Source organism: Euleptes europaea, chromosome 12 (assembly GCF_029931775.1).
Source record: "Euleptes europaea isolate rEulEur1 chromosome 12, rEulEur1.hap1, whole genome shotgun sequence".
In the NCBI taxonomy this organism is placed as follows: domain Eukaryota; kingdom Metazoa; phylum Chordata; class Lepidosauria; order Squamata; family Sphaerodactylidae; genus Euleptes; species Euleptes europaea.
In genome coordinates this window covers 9,681,139-9,694,766 of record NC_079323.1, presented here as the reverse complement: position 1 = coordinate 9,694,766, position 13,628 = coordinate 9,681,139, and the positions used below count along the sequence as shown (strand labels likewise).

Genomic DNA, 13,628 nt, shown 5'->3' with positions numbered 1-13,628 from the left:
TTTGATTAATTTCAACCCGTTGGTTCTGGTCCGACCTTCTGGAGCAACAGAAAACAATTCCATTCCAACCTCTACATAATAGCCCTGCAAATACTTGAAGATTGGTTTCACATCCATAAGGTGACTGAAACAGTATAAATACAGGCACAGAAAGGCTAGTACTTCAGACCTCTCTCAGAGGGTCTCAAGAAGAGGCTGTTGGTATGTATGGCTTTACAAATATATTATTCTAGAGTGTGAATTAGATACTTTGAACTAAATCACACTTATTTGACTGTTATATTTTAAGTGTTGGATTTTAAAACTGAACAGTATGTAGAACTTGCTTGCTTTACTGTATACATTGTTACTATACATTGTTACTTAATATTAAGACATTGTAATACTTGTATAAACACATATATATACACAATTACATTGAAGTACATCAATAAAAAGACTTGCTTTTTTAAGTGAGTAAAGTAGTTGAGTCCTGCTTAGTAAGTGACTATCTGAATAAGATAACATACCACTTCTCAGGAAGGGGTCAATTCCAAGAGCATAGTCACTTGAAAGGCACTGACCCGCTTCAGATTCCTGAGGCACCCCACTTGTCACTCCTCTCCAAGAGGATGAAGAACCATTAACAAGCATTCTTTGGGTGCAATCTGTCAACCAGTTACAAATCCACCTAACAGTAATAGGATCCAAGCCACATTTTACCAACCTTCACCAAGAATATCAAGTAGAACCTTATCAAAAACCTTAATAAAGTCAAGATAAACTATGCACACAGTATTTGCTTGATCCAACAAGGCTGCAGACTACTTCAGCATCAGTTTGCGGCTACCCTACCTGAAAAGTAATACAGTAGTCTAACTTTACTAAGATCTGGGAGACCAAGGTTGGAATCCCCACTCTGCTATGGAAGTTTGCTGGGTGAACTTGGACCACTCTCACACTCTCTCAGCCTAACCTACCCCACAGGGTTGTTGTGAGGATAAGAACATAAGAAAAGCCATGCTGGATCAGACCAAAGTCCATCAAGTCCAGCTGTCTGTTCACACAGTAGCCAACCAGGTGCCTTTAGGAAGCCCTCAAACAAGACAACTGCAGCAGCACCATCGTGCCCGTGTTCCCAGCACCTAATATATTCGGCATGCTCCTCTGATGACGGAGAGAATAAGTATGCATCATGACTAGTATCTATCTTAACTAGGATAACACAGAGGAAAAGAGAACAATGTAAGCTGTCTTGGGTCTCATCGGGGGGGGGCAAGGCAGAATACGAAGTACAGTAAAATTAAAATATGCACAACTTGGGTGTTAATTCCCGTGAACTTCATGGGACTTACTTCTGAGTAAATATGCAATGAGTGGACTGGACAGTTTCCATAAGAATCAGTGGCAATCCACCTCTGTGCTTCTGGGTTGTTAAGGATGAACAAATCACCTAAATAAAGACTTTTCATGTGTGACAAGTATAAACTAAGGGGAAAAATACATACCCAGGTTCAAACATCAAAGAGACTATACAGTTAGCTTGGTGCTCGACTGCATGCTTTGCAACAAACATAAAATCTACGTCAGGCATTCATGAAGACGAAATGTGCACTCCAAACTTCACAACTTGGGGGGGAAATCCTTTTCACATCATGCAAGTTCAGCACTGAAAGAACAACGTTTTTCCTTGACATATTTCCCCAGTTGCCTTCCCTGCACTTTTCCTTTTTCTTAAATTATGATGACAATTGAGGCAAGCTGAAACAACACGGCTTGCACTGAACGCCCGATACCTCTCGCGGGCAACAGATGAGAGCCGGGTGCCAGCAACAATACGGCGATGACAGCTGAATGGAAGATCTGAAAGATTCCAGTTATCAAGGTGTCCCATGCATGGTTGGAAGGCCCATTTTAGCACATCCTGAACAAAACCTTAAAAGATAGAATATGCCAAGAACTTTTCTGCATATCAAATAAGACTGCAAGGCATTTTGAACATCAAGTCTCAGGGGAAGCTGCTTCTGTATATGGATGTTCTTCTTAATCATCAAGGCTAGTAAACGTTGATAAGAGTTCTCCCCCATCAATCTAACCCCCCCCCCTTAAAGCCATCTGGGTGCATGGCCATAACTATATCCACTAGCGTGAACTCCACAATGTAACTCCTTGTTCAGCAAAGAGGTATTTCTTAATACTTCTGGCTTAAGCTACTGCTCATCAAGTCCATTAGGTGCCCCTGAGTTCTAGTATTATAGGAGAAGGGAGAAAAAAACCCCTCTCTATCCACTTTCTCCACCCCATGCATAGTTCCATAAAATCCTATCGTGTACCCTATAAGCCATCTAAACCCAAAAGTCCCCGACTCCTTTCATCGCAAGAAAAGTGTGCCAGCTCTCTGATCATTTTGGTTGCCTTCTCTTGCATTTTTTTCCAGTTCTGCAGTACCCTTTTTGAATCACGAAGACCAGCATGGAGTTTACCTTTTGCACCACTGCCGCATGCTGAGTTGATCTTTTCACAGAGCTTTCCACTACAACCCCAAGATCTCTTTTCAGTCTCAGACTTAGCAAGTTCAGACCCTGCCAGAACAACCTTACACTTCTTAACAGTGAACTTCATTTGCCACGTGGGTGCCCACCCACCCAAATTTGTTAATATGAAGAACAGTGGTATAATGGTTAAGAGCGGTGGACTCTAATCTTGAGGACCAGGTTGGCTTCCCCACTCCTCCACATGAAACCAGCTGGGTGACCTTGGGCTAGTCACAATTCTCTCCGAATTCTCTCAGCCCCACCTACCTCACAAGGTGTATATTGTGGGGAGAGGGAGGGAAGGCGATTGTAAGCTGGTTTGAGACTCCTTAAAAAGGTAGAGATAATCGGGGTATAAAAACCAACTCTTCTTCTTCTAAACAACATCATTAAAACACTCCATTACAGTCAAGTAAAATCACTTCAGATGTATACAAATCTAGCCATCCATCTTCAGAAGACAGACACAAAAATTCATCACCATAAACTCAGGCAAATTAAAAAAAAAATTAGTGCACAAACACCAACAATGTGGGTATCTGTTACAACAGCAAGGAGGGAGTTCCAAAATCTAGGTACCATGGGAGAAAAGACCCCATCTGTTGTGATCATCAGTGTCACACACAGGCTTTAGTAAAATTTAAAGTACAGACAGGAATATATGGGAGAAGCCAGATTTAAGACACTCCAGCCCATGGCTATTAAAGGTCAAAACTGTCACTCTGAATTGGGCCTAAAACAAACCAATCGCAGCATAGATCTTTCAGCATTACCAGAGTGCGATCAAACCAACAGCGGCGGACAGTAGTCTGGCTGACAATTTGTGTACTGATTCATGCTTCTGAACAGCCTTCAAAAGCGCACATAAGGAACTGCGCTGCCGTAAACCTGGATGTTACCAAAGCCTACTCATCGGCGGCAAGATCGGGTTTACTCAGGAAGAACCACGGTGGTTGTACCGACCAATATCAGGACCTTTCAGTCAACAACGTCACTAGCACAGCCATCTGCAAGGCTGAAATCAAAGAGCACCCTCAAGCTGCAAACCTGATCTTCCAGGAGGAGGGCAATTCCATCCCTTGCAACTCCGCCCATTTAGGGGAGGGGCTGTGGCTCAGTGGTAGAGCATCTGCTTGGCATGCAGAAGGTCCCAGGTTCAATCCCCGGCATCTCCAGTTAAAGGGACCAGGCAGGTAGCTGATGTGAAAGACCTCAGCCTGAGACCCTGGAGAGCCGCTGCCCGTCTGAATAGACAATACTGACTTCGATGGACCAAGGGTCTGATTTAGTATAAGGCAGCTTCATGTGTTCAATTGCCTAAAAAGTGTCACTATTTCATCAACAGAAAAGAGCAAGAGTCCAGTAGAACCTTAAAGACTAACAACCTTTTTGGCAGGGTATCTGAAGCAGTGAGCTTTGCCTCACGAAAGCACATACCTTGCCAGAAAAGTTGTTAATCTTTAAGGTGCTACTGTACTCTTGCTCTTTTCTACTGCTACAGACAGACTAACATGGCTACCCAACGTGAACTATTTCATCAAGCTTGTTCAAAGCCAGATCCAAAGCCAAGGCCTACCCTACAGTTTGTTTAGATCAGAGGTTCCCAAACTGTGCTCCGTGGAGCACTTGGTGCTCCGCGAAACATCTCCTACTGCTCCATGAAGAGACTGGAAAGAAAAATACTACTGTCATTCCGTTTAGTATATAGGTGCTAGGTGAAAATTAGTGCTCCATGACGACTTTCTCTCCTGAAAAGTGCTCCATGACTCAAAAAGTTTGGCAACCTCTGGTTTAGATTATACATCCATGGATATGAACTTTTTAGCATATTTTCAGCCCATTCCTGAGCTGGCGGCATGTAGGGATGGCTGGGAGGAGGTGCCACTGAGGCACCTCCTAAGCAGTTCCCCGCACACCGAAACAAATTAAAAAGTCTTTTGGCGGCTTTTTAAATTGTAAATGGGGCTTTAAATGGCGCAGCAACGCCATTCTTGGTGCCAAAAGGGGACAGGAAGCTGCCTACTGGCAGCTCCTCCCCCCGGAACACCTGCACTAGCCTTTACGTTGGTGGGATGCCGGCGGAAGGACCCGCTGGTGTTCCAGGGCAGCGCTGCCACAGCGCCATCCACAGACCGGTGTCCGGGCCTCCATGCTGGCACTGGGGCCACTAACGCCAGAGTAAGTAGCCCGGATGCCAGCATGGAGGGCCCCAACGCCAGCACAGCACCTTCCTGACCTCCTAAGGGCTTTTGCCCTTAGAGGTCAGGAATGCTCTTGTCAGTCCAACACCCTAATAAATATTTCTTGTTACCACTAATTCTCCCCACTTTTTCCAAACAGGGCTCTCAGGTATTTTGCCACAGTTGAACTGGATAGCTCTTGTTCATTATGAGCAGTTTATTATTTATTTTATATAGTATAATCCAGATGTATGTTGCTTCATTGAGTACAAGATGACAAATTCCTGCCCCAAGGAGCTCACCATCTAAAATTTGACACAATGGAGACAGCGAAAGGAGGCAAGGATAAGCAAGGGAAGAACAGTATGAGATTTATTAAATAAATGGTAAATGAGAAAATGAAATAACCAGGGCAGGGAGGAATGTTTATTATGTCTACATGTGCTTATTGTATTTTTATATTATATTATATTATATTATATTATATGCATAGTAATTATAATTATACCTATAATAAAAATACAATAAGAACGTGTGTGTGTTATTTTAATGTTTTAAATGTTATTAATGCCTTGATGTACGCTGCCTTAGGTAAAAAGGTGGCATGGAAATGTTGTAAATAAACAAAATTAAGGAGTCACCCCAAAGGCTTCATAAAAAAGTAAGATGGGTGTACTACCAAGCTCTTCCTTAGCCTTTAAAACTGCTTTTTAATTCAGCTCTATTGCCATCATCTGATGTCAGAAATATGAACCATCTGAATAACTGTGTGCCAGAAGTATATGGAAAAAGGAAAGAACATCCCATGGCTTAAAATACAACTACTTTAAGCCCACTGGAGTTTTTGCTGTTTTTCCCCACACTTCATCCACTACACAGCAGAGCTGGCTGCAGCAACACACGTCAAAACTTAAACACATTCGCTTACTGGAAAGTTTCAGAGGCGGCAAGAAATTATCAATAAGCCCCTAAAAAAGTAACCAGTCACCTAACATATTTTGCAAGCTGCCAGCCAGTAGTGGACTGATTGTGTGTTTGTTTTTGTGTGTTTGTGTGTGTGTAAAGTGTCATCAAGTCACCGACTTAGGGTAACCCCATGGGGTTTTCAAGACAAGAGACTAACAGAGGACTCACTTGGGGAGGGGCTGTGGCTCAGTGGTAGAGTATCTGCTTGGCATGAAGGTCCAAGGTTCAATCCCCGGCATCTCCAGTTAAAGGGACTAGGCAAGTAGGTGATGTGAAAGACCCCTGCCTGAGACCCTGGAGAGCTGCTGCCGGTCTGAGTAGACAATCCTGACTTTGATGGACCAAGGGTCTGATTCAGTATAAGGCAGCTTCATGTGTTCACTTTGGAGAGGTTTCCCTAATTGGTCAGTTAAAAGGGGTTGCCTTTTTCTGAATAACTGGGCTTGCCAAATATCAGGAACCTTCTTCCTTTTTGTGACATCTGCACAGATTCTACTATGCACTTTGAAATTAAATATAGTGATGCTATTTTCTTCTAAGCCCTGACCTGGATAGCCCAGGCTAGCTCAATCTCTTCAGATCTCGGAAGCTGAGCCTTGGTTAGTACTTGGACGGGAAACCACCAAGGAAGTCCAGGGTTGCTACGCAGCGGCAGGCAATGGCAAACCACCTCTGAACATCTCTTGCCTTAAAAATCCTACAGTCAGCTGCGACTTGAAGGCAAAAAAAAAAATCTCTTTCAAGGCTATAGGACTACAAGCTCCATCACTGCCATGAACGAGCACAGTATTGAACAAGAACTTGTACAAGATAATTTTATATATAATGTGCATAACAACAACCAATGCTACCAAGAGGGAACAAAATGTTATCAGAAAAGTGCTACGTAAGCAGAGCTGGAACATTTAGAACAAAGAAAATTACATAGAAACAGTTTTTCAAAAAACAGATTTCCCTGACACAACACAAGGTTACTCCTGCCTAACCACTCATTACTCAGCCTTTAAGGCACAAAGAGTCCAGGATGAGGTGCCCAAACTTGCTTCTCTCAATTTGCACAGGAAAGGGAGGTTTATTGAGTCCTGACCACTAGACAGAATCCGAAGTTAATAAAAACAGAGTGCAAAAAGGAACAGCGCAGAAATGGAACTGATTTATTTACTTCATTTATACCTCGCCTTTCACCCCAATGGGAGACCCAAAGTGGGTTACCTCATTCGCCACTTCTCCATTGTATCCTCACAACCACCCCTGCGAGGGAGGTTAGGCTGAGATCATGTGACTGGCCCAAGGTCACCCAGCAAGTTTCCATAGTGCAGTGGGGATCCAAACCTGAGTCTCTCAGATCCAGTCCTGAGGCGAGGTGTAGTGGTTAAGAGCAGAAAGACGCCTCCACAGGGTATAGGAACACACATGAAACGACCTTATACTGAATCAGACCCTCGGTCCATCAAAGTCAGTATTGTCTACTGACAATACATATATGCTATGAACTCTGTCATGAACACGGATGTCAGGCAGACATGCCTTGTGCAAACTCCCACAACTGTATACAAGGCAAGCTCCTGCTCACATTGCCTCGATGTTCTCTAGCAAAGTTCATCTCAGGTGTAGCATCGTGCTAAGCAGCTTTGTGCTTGTTTGGTAGCCACTTGGTAGTTCCATCTTACAGCTGCTTTTGCTCAGTCCAAAGGCTAAATAATGTCTTTTTCTGGAAAAGAGCCAGTATTACCCATGGTCATGGTAGTTTGAGAGCCAGTGTGGTATAGTGGTTAAGAGCAGTGGTTTGGAGCAGTGGACTCTGATCTGGATTCCCCGCTCCTCCACATGAGAGGCAGAGGCTAATCTGGTGAACTGGATTTGTTTCCCCACTCCTACACATGAAGCCAGCTGGGTGACCTTGGGCTAGTCACAATTCTCTCTGAACTCTCTCAGTCTCACCTACCTCACAGGGTGTCTGTTGTGGGGAGGGGAAAGGAAGGTGATTGTAAGCCGGTTTGAGTCTCCCTTAAGTGGTAGAGAAAGTCATCATATAAAAACCAACTCCTCTTCTTCAGTGAGTCTATTGTAACGACTGGGAGAAGCATACAAAGCCATGTTTTCAGCTTCTGGGATGCTGCCCTGCCAGCAGAACAAGGCCTGCAAGCAACTTGCTATCCCAATTTGTTCCAAGCCAGGACAAGAGCCGAGGGATAGAATGGCAGGAAGCAATTAAATGCCAAAACCATGGGAGGAGAAGCAGCAGTGCGAGCAGACAGGAATCTGGCAATAAACCACCCTGGCATAAATTACTGTCAATGATGCTATGATGGATACTTATATATTTTTTATTTTTTCCTCAACCAGCCACGTTTATTCCAGAGATGTCTCTCATGTTGTTTTTCTGTCTCACGCTTAGGAAGATGAGGAATCCACCAAAACCCTTTATTTTTATAAGTCAGAATGTGGCACACGAGAGGCTTCTTGAATTATAAACACAAAACTGTTTCATTTTTCTCTTTTGGGAAAATGTTAACGTCAGGTTGTCAGGGAGGTTTCAGGAATAAACTTGACAGGTAAAACAATAGGAATTAGGAAAGTTATTATAGATATTTTGTATACAATTTGTAGCTGATGTATTCGGACAGCTGTTATTACTTTTGAGATAGAATGAGATAGAAACCCCTTGTCACTCACTGCCACTCATAAGCTTATTTGAGCCAATATTTCAATTGTTGGTGGAGGCAGGAACAAAACAAACAGGTTGCCATTTTATTCCTTAAAACTGGTTAGGGATCACCCACTTTTACTTAGGAGCTATTTCCCTCAGGATGTACGCTCAACCCACTTCCCTCACACAGGATCCTCCTTGATCCTACACAACTGTATTCCTTTCACTCCAGCTGCCAGACTTGAACTCTCCCCAGTCTTTCAGTGTCAGTTCCCAACTGTCATTTCCCAACTGCCTTCCATAGAATTCTATTTGAATTTCCTGTCAATCAAGGGTTCCAAGACTGGGACAACACATCAGTATGCAGCTGTTCATTAGAGATGCATTCAAATCAGCACTGGGCCCCAATGCAATTCAGAATCCCCATCCTCTGGAATGTTTTCAGAATCTTCAGGTACTACAGACTACTTATTTTCAATAATTTCTTCATAATACTGACACCTTGAAACCAAATTTCCTCGTATATTTTAATATGTACTGGTACTGTACATGGGAAATTTTTATCATGGTGCTGGCGGAAATTGCCACCAAGTCTTAGCTGACTTATGGTGCCCTCTTAGGGTTTTCCAGGCAAGAGATGTTCAGAGGTGGTTTGCCACTGCCTGCCTTCTGTGGAGCAGCAGTAATTTCCTTGGTGGTCTCCCATCCAAATACTAACCAGGGTTGTCCCTGCTTAGCTTCCAAGATCTGACGAGATCAGGCTAGCCTGGGCTATCCAGATCAGGGCAAATTTTATCATCGCTGAATATAAAACAATAGAATATCAACACAAAACAAAAAAACTCATCTTCGTAGTGCCCTGCAGCTTGAACGAACCTTCCTTCCTACAGCATAGATGAAATCATAACATTCCTTGATTAAGAAAGCTTACTATAGCAGTTTTTAAAAATGTGTTGGCTGGCCAGCTGGCCACGCCCCCCCCCCTGCTAAACTGCTCTTTTCAAAGTGCAAGCAGCAAGTAGTTATGGTCAAACACCTGCCCATTCATTTCATGCCCTGCTCACCTGTTGCAACCAGGAAGTCAATCATTCAGATTAGTGTCTTGATATGCACAATTTTCCCAGTCTCACACAAACTGCTTTCTCCCAGCCACCAGCACCACCTCACTGCCACCTCCAATTTTAAAAGTCACACAGTAAAAAGAAGGGGGGGAGAGATTTTTAAATTGAGACTTACTGCTTAGGAGTCCCCCTGCACGCCTTGTATGACCACAAACCCACCCAATCTTGTGATCAGTTCTCGCAATAACTTCTCAGAGACAGAAGCCACTGACTGTGCAGACACAAAAAGCAGGCACTGAATTCTGTCCAGTGTTGGTCATTTAAAGGATTCATCCAATTGTGATCACACAGAGGAGATAAACTGCAAGTGATTCTGTGCTATACACTCATGACGAAGAAGAGGTTTTTATATGCCGACTTTCTCTACTACTTAAGGACGAATCAAACCGGCTTACAATCATCTTCCCTTCCCCTCACCACAACAGACACCCTGTGAGGTAGGTGGGGGTGAGAGAGTGTGACTAGCCCAAGATCACCCAGCTGGCTTCGTGTGTGTGTGTGTATGTCAGGGGTGGGCAACCTTTCTTCTGCCAAGGGCCATTTGGATATTTATAACATCATTCGCAGACCATACAAAATTATCAACTTAAAAATTAGCCTGCTATATTTGGTCAAACATTTAGCCAAAAGGCATGACCAGAGACAGCTCCGAGTGTCTGCCCCATAGAGCAACTCACTTTTGAGCTCTGCTGTCCCCAGCTGGGCCCAAGAAATTCAGGCAGGGCAACATCCTTCTGAGCTAGAGATCTTCCAGGACCCATGAAGGGCCAGACCAAATTATTTCGCGGGCCTTATACGGCCCCCGGGCCTGACATTCCCCGCTCCTGGTGTATGTAAAGTGCCGTCAAGTCTCAGCCGACTTATGGCGACCCCTTTTTGGGGTTTTCATGGCACGAGACTAACAGAGGTGGTTTGCCAGTGCCTTCCTCTGTATAGCAACCCTGGTATTCCTTGGTGGTCTCCCATCCAAATACTAACAAGGGCTGACCCTGCTTAGCTTCTGAGATCTGACGAGATCAGGCTAGCCTGGGCCATCCAGGTCAGGGCGGCTTCATGTGTAGGAGTAGGGAAATAAATCCAGTTCACCAGATTAGCCTCCGCCGCTCAAGTGGAGGAGTGGGGAATCAAACCCGGTTCTCCAGATCAGATTCCACCACTCCAAACCACCGTTCTTAACCACTACACCATGCTGGCTCTCAAACTACCATGACCATGAGTAATACTGCCTCTTTTCCAGAAAACGACATTATTTAGCCTTTGGACTGAGCAAAAGCAGCTGCAAGCAGCCAACTACCAAGTGGCTACCAAACAAGCACAAAGCTACTTAGCACGATGCTACACCTGAGATTAACTTTGCTACAGAACATTGAGGCAATGTGAGCAGGAGCTTGCCTTGAGTACAATTGTGGGAGTTTGCACAAGGCATGTCTGCCTGGAATCCGTAACCATGGCAGAGTTCATAGTATATACCCCATGGAGGCATCTATCCCCCAGTATCCTCAAACCAATACAGCCAGACGCCTTTCAACTACATTTTAAAACCAAGGGCCAAGAAAAAAGTTTCATTGCCAGTACATAGCACAGCCTACAAGGTCTCAGAGGCAGCTGAGGCAGCAGGACTTTGTACAGAGACAGCGCAAAACATCCATATTGGTTAATAACTTCTACAAAGAGGCCAGCTGAAAAGGGGTGGGGAAAAACTTTCAGAGCTGTTTACAGAAATAGCAAAAGATCGGCGTCACATAAAACCTGAATTTCCAGCATTCAAGTGAAGTTTGCCGTTAGCTATTATTGTTTATGGACATTGAGGGGTGCACTCTCCTCTCCTATGTCTATGGAACGCTCCTCTCTGTTGCAAAATAGAATGAGAAACAGTTCCATTTTCTATCATGCTATGATGTGCTCTGACCTGAATAGCCCCAGGCTAGCCTGATCTCATCAGATCTCAGAAGCTAAGCAGGGTCGGCCCTGGCTAGTATTTTGATGGAAGACCTCCAAGGAATACCAGGGTCGTGACGCGGAGGCACCTCCAAATGTCTCTTGCCTTGAAACGCCTATGTGGTCGCTGTAAGTCAGCTGTGACTTGGCGGCAATATTTTTTATAATTATGACTGCATTAGGACTGGATCTCTTTGGTACCAGACAAGAAATTGGTGTTCCTACATGTTTATAATGGCCTGTGGCTACATGCAAATAAAACTCATTCATTCAATTAGAGTTCCTAGGAGTGAACTGCCCTGACCTGGATAGCCCAGGTTAGCCCAATCCAGTCAGATCTTAGAAACTAAGTAGGGTTGGCCCTGGTTAGTACTTGGATGGGAGACCAACAAAGTCTAGGAGTAGATAAACCGCTAAACATGATTCTCCCCCTAATTGTAGGAAACATCATGGATCCTTCACAAAAGGGCCCCACAGACACACACCACCATTTAGGAGTTAACTCATGCAGCAACCCCACACGGTTGGGAAGTGGGCATGAACACTCTGATTCATGGCCAACAGCAAGAGTCTTTCCCACCCAACCAGCACTCTGCTAGGAAGTGAGATGCCAGTCAAGTGGGGAGAAATGAAATAGTTGATGCTGTCCCATAGCAATCTCTCTCTTTTTCTTTCTCACCCCAGAGCTCACACTTTCTGTTCTTTGCGCCAGCATGGTGTAGTGGTTAAGAGCAGTGGTTTGGAGTGGTGGACTCTGATCTGGAGAACCAGGTTCGATTCCCCACTCCTCCCCATGAGCGGCGAATGCTAATCTGGTGAACTGAATTTGTTTCTCCACTCCTACACACAAAGCCACCTGGGTGACCTTGAGCTAGTCACAGTTCTCTTAGAGCTCAGCCCCACCTACCTCACAGGGTGTCTGCTGCGGGGAAGGGAAGGTGATTGTAAGCCGGTTTGATTCTTCCTTAAGTGGTAGAGAAAGTCGGCATATAAAAAACCAACTCTTCTTCTTCTCTGCAACTCTAGCTCGGCTACATTCCCACCTCTTTCTTACCCTGAAGATGAGCCCCATGTCACCCTTTTCCCCTCCACATCCCAGAGCTCTCTTCACAGTGCACGATCTGCTCACTGTCTTTTCTTCCTCCTTCTGCAGACCACAAATCACTCAACATCTCTAACTCTTGTTTCCTTTTTTTTTCCTTTCAGTCTTTTTCCCCCCACCCTGATGTTCCCTAATGTCTTCCCATTTCTACTCCACCTCACTGGGTTTTGTGGTAACTGCACACAAATCTTTCACCTCTCCCAACCACTCACACAATGAGAGGGGTCTCAAAGGTAGACTGACTGCAGAGCAAGCAAGGCTGGTTGCTACAGAAAGGCTGCAGCCATCTTCAACAGCCCCCCCCCAAAAAAAAAATTGTAAAAGAGGAAGAGAAACCCAGGCATTTTTCCAATGTTGGCCATGCTTTGTATGAGATAGGAAGAAGAGTTGGTTTTTATACTCCGATTTTCTCTACTTTTCTAAGGAGACTCAAACCAGCTTACAATCACCTTCCCTTCCCCTCCCCACAGCAGACAGTAGCTGGACAGAAATATTTCAGTGGCTAATTCAGTGAATTAGAAGAAGAGCTAATTTTAATACTCCACTTTTCTCTACCTTAAAAGAGTCTCAAAGTGGCTTACAATCACCTTCCCTTCCTCTCCCCACAACAGGCACCTTGTGAGGCAGGTGGGGCTGAGAGAGTTCTGAGAGAACTGTGACTGGCCCAAGATCACCCAGCAGGCTTCATGTGGAGGAGTGGGGAAACAAACCCGGTTCTCCAGATTAGAGTCCGCTGCTCTTAACCACTACACCACACTGGCTTAGGTGTTCCTATAAAGTAGTACGAAATGGCCAGAAGAAATAGGAAATATGAATTCATTTCAGGAAGGGGATCAGAGTCAACCTTACGCTGAATGGTGTTCTTCAAAACCAACAAGGCACAGTCTGACATAAGGGATAAACATACACCAACCTATTAATTTCAAGAAGCTGAACCACACGACTGCGTAGCTGGTGCACACTCCCTTCACACTTGCATGATCTCAACACAATCCTTTACCAAACCAATTTAAATACTTACTTGCATGGCATTAGGAAATCTACCAAGCACATATGAAGATTAGAGACTAATGCATTAAAATAGTAAAATTGCATGGTTATGACTACATTTCACATACAAAAATTCTGGCATGGCCCCAGAGTACAGATGCAAAAGCC

At 44.4% G+C, this 13,628-nt stretch overlaps 1 protein-coding gene across 1 annotated transcript in view; it reads right to left on the bottom strand.

Moving 5' to 3' along the window:
* Positions 1-13,628, bottom strand: part of TMEM135 (transmembrane protein 135) — a 200,758-nt gene that overhangs the window by 182,369 nt on the left and 4,761 nt on the right. The window lies entirely within an intron of this gene.